This window comes from Chelonia mydas, chromosome 5 (genome assembly GCF_015237465.2).
Source record: "Chelonia mydas isolate rCheMyd1 chromosome 5, rCheMyd1.pri.v2, whole genome shotgun sequence".
NCBI classification, from domain to species: Eukaryota; Metazoa; Chordata; order Testudines; family Cheloniidae; genus Chelonia; species Chelonia mydas.
Genome location: NC_051245.2, coordinates 6,991,031 through 6,995,221, shown reverse-complemented (window position 1 = coordinate 6,995,221; position 4,191 = coordinate 6,991,031).

Sequence of the window (4,191 nt, the reverse complement as noted above, 5' to 3'; positions counted from 1 at the left end):
CCAGACCTGCACTCTGATATGGCCTTCAGCAGTCCAGAGCTCTTATTGCTAGGGTTGTTCTGCTTATCCCCAGTATGGAGCGTGCCTAGTGTGGATGGACTATTCAGGGAATGTAGCTGCTAAAACGGATTTACACAGGGAAACAAAAGGCACATCCCTGACACAAAGGCCACCGCCCTGCCAAATGTCCGTTTCCAGCTTCAAAGCACACAGGCACTAGAGCTTTTCAAAAACCAAGGTGGCCACAATTTTTTTAACATGGGCAAAACAACATATTTTTCCATAGCTTTATTCTCAGAAACAGCTCAACATTTTTGCTGCAAATTAAAGAAAAAAAATCACCAGAGGCAGATACCCATCATGGAAGATTTCAAACCAAGCAGTTAAAGTATGACAAAATTATTATAAGTAACTGAAAACAGGGTCTTATAATGGGCAATGACATGCAACCTTAATAGCAGGCTCCTAGTGTACTAATTTTTCCCTACCTCAGCGGGGTACTGTGAGCATTAATTGCTAAAGATTGCACACTGATTTGGTGATGAAAAGTGCAGGAGGAATCTGAAGTATCATTGTTCTTTCAATACAGCCTTGCCCGCTTTCATTACTGATTATGTACAGAGAAATTGTGGCAGAACATATGATGGAAAAGGGATGAGGAGATAATCTACTTGATATCCACTTTCAAAGGGCTAAAAACATGTTTACAGTGGATACAGCATAGATAATGGGAATACCTGGGAGATGGTTGTTTAATAGAATTCACTGAGTGGAATTTAGTTTGTGCGTGTGTGTTTTTGTATACAAATGCCTATCTACACACACACACACTTCCAGTTTTCAACCACTAAGAGGAGATTAACACAGTTTTATCACCTAAAAATCACCATTCCTAGTTTAATAAGAAAAGGCCGAGCTAAGAAACGCTCCCTTTTATTGCGATGAGAATTTTTGCTGCCTGCCTTTGGTCTGAGCCCTATCCAAAGTCCTTTCAGCCGCAGGTATTTCTTGTTCCTCCCCTCAGCCACTCTTTGCTATCCTTACTAATGCAGAAAAGCACTGATTCCCGTATTCATTCAGGGCTCAGCCTTGCAAACACTCATGTGAGTAATCCTTCCTCACATGTATAATCCGTTTGATCTCAATGGACCAACTCCCAAGAATGCAGATTACTGCCATGTGTAAGGGGTTGCACAACTGGGCCCGTAACCAGGTGCACACATTCTTGCCTGACTTAAGAAGACACAAGCTCTTCTCATTTTGTGGCATGTATCAAGGGCCCAGATGCAGCTCTACTGATTTATTTTAATGAGACTAGGGCTGGACATTCCTTACCAAGTGTAGTGAATGCTACTGTAGGTATTCCCAGTTAGTTTGGTAGGCATGGCAGGATTGGGTCCTTCCATAATAATTGGGGGTGTATAGGTTTGGCCTGAGATTTGAACTTTCTTTTTTTTTTAAATGATGTCATAGTTTGTTTGGAAATAGATCAGGAAAATAATCAGGTAAACAATCTGTGAATATGTGTGTTGAATTATCAGCCCAGAACTCTAGGTGGGTGAAGCGTTATTTTTTTTTAAATATGTGGATTTGTCCAGCAATTTATTGGACATTGTTAAATTTGTCAGAGAAATTATTCGACAAATACCAGTCTATTTATAAATTCTCCCTCCATTAACCTTAATTGCTATTCCTTTATTTCTTCTCTACCCGATAGTGCTAGCTTTTATACAGGATGCAAGTTGGGGGGACTGGGATTTTACTTTTTCTTTGTCGGATGTTGTTCTAAGAACATAAGAACATAAGAGTGGCCATACTGGGTCAGACCAAAGGTCCATCCAGCCCAGGATCCTGTCTACCGACAGTGGCCAATGCCAAGTGCTCCAGAGGTAATGAACCTAATAGGTAATGATCTAGTGATCTATCTCCTGCCATCCATCTCCACCCTCTGACAAACAGAGGCTAGGGACACCATTCCTTACCCATCCTGGCTAACAGCCATTAATGGACTTAGCCTCCATGAATTTATGCAGTTCTCTTTTAAACCTTGTTATAGTCCTAGCCTTCACAACCCAAGGAGTTCCACAGGTTGACTGTGTGCTGAGTGAAGAAGAACTTCCTTTTATTTGTTTTAAACCTGCTATCCATTAATTTCATTTGGTGGCCCCTAGTTCTTATATTATGGAAACAAGTAAATAACTTTTCCTTATTCATTTTCTCCACACCACTTATGATTTTATATCCCTCTATCATATCCCCCCTTAGTCTCCTCTTTTCCAAGCTGAAAAGTCCTAGCCTCTTTAATCTCTCCTCATATGGGACCCTTTCCAAACCTCTAATCATTTTAGTTGCCCCTTTCTGAACCTTTTCTAATGCCAGTATATCTTTTTTGAAATGAGGGGACCACATCTGTATGCAGTATTCAAGATGTGGGCGTACCATGGATTTATATAAGGGCAATAAGATATTCTCTGTCTTATTCTCTATCCCTTTTTTAATGATTCCTAACATCCCGTTTGCTTTTTTGACTGCCATTGCACACTGCGTGGATGCCTTCAGAGAACTATCCACGATGACTCCAAGATCTTTCTCCTGATTAGTTGTAGCTAAATTAGCCCCCATCATATTGTATGTATAATTGGGGTTATTTTTTCCAATGTACATTACTTTACATTTATCCACATTAAATTTCATTTGCCATTTTGTTGCCCAATCACTTAGTTTTGTGAGATCTTTTTGAAGTTCTTCAATCTGCTTTGGTCTTAACTATCTTGAGCAGTTTAGTATCATCTGCAAACTTTGCCTCCTCACTGTTTACCCCTTTCTCCAGATCATTTATGAATACGTTGAATAGGATTGCTCCTAGGACTGACCCTTGGGGAACACCACTAGTTACCCCTCTCCATTCTGAAAATTTACCATTTATTCCTACCCTTTGTTCCCTGTCTTTTAATCAGTTCTCTATCTATGACAACATGTTCACTTCAAGGGCCTGATCTATTCCTCCTTCCACCCAAGGTCAATGGAAAGCCTCCCACTGACTTCATGAATTTTAGGATTAACATCGGCTCCCCCCCACACAATGCTTAATGCTGCAAAAATAAGTATGCATGTCAGTACCTTTACTTATGTGAGTAATGTTATTACCATCAATGGATCTTCTCATGTGATTAAAGCTACTCGCGGGCCCAAGAGTTTGCAGAATTGGGCCCAATTGAAAGGAAAATGAAGTAGCATTCCCAGACAAAGGCTTGATCATGCAAACATGATTAGTGCTCACCTGTGCCAGTGGTTCCATTGATTTTGCTTCTCCACTGACTTCAGTGGCATTGCATTATGGGTCAGATTCTGTCACCCTTCAGTTGAGTAGAGCCTCATTCTCTGAGGATCCATATTGAAGCGAATGGGGCTACTCTCAGAGTAAGATGCTGCTGGCCATGAGAAAGGGGGGACAACTGGACCATGGATATTTATTTGAAAGTAGACAGTAGAAACTTTAATAATAATTAATAATACTTGGATTTAGTTTTTATTCCTTTTATTTCTATGTTCTGAGCAGCGACTGCTTTCCCCTCCCTATGAGCAATTGTAGCTTGCTTTTGAAGACTGTAGTCAGGCCAAACTCTCATGGACTGCACAGGCAGTTTTGTCTGGTTAAGGGCTGGAAAAGTGGGCTTACTGCATTACCTCGGGGATTACCTGGGAACAGTCCTCACCTAGGAACCATGGAGTAGGCTCAGTCTATACCCCCTCCCCTTTAATTATCATGGTTTAAAAACCAATGTAGTTAAAGTGGTACCACCCTTTATACTGGTCTAAAGGTGCTTCTGGGGGTATAGCTTATTTCCATTCATTGAACAGGCTATATTGCGATAAGCACCTTTTAACTGGTATGTCTGTGGCAAGGCGTTTTAGACTTTTATACTGCCGCCCATCACCACTGTAAGTGAACACTAGGGGGGCTTATCACTTTATATCTGCTTCTGAGCCATGGCAGGTTTAGACATACAAAACCTGTATGTGAACCAGCCCTAGATAGAAAACTGTCAAAAGGACACCCTGGCTGAGCAGTAAAATTATTCTTTCCACCTGCCTGTTTTGTTGTTGTTGTTTTGTTTTAAATTGGCCTGCATTTGGAATAGCAGTTGCATGCACTAAAATGTGTTAACAGATCTGCCCCTTAAACATTAG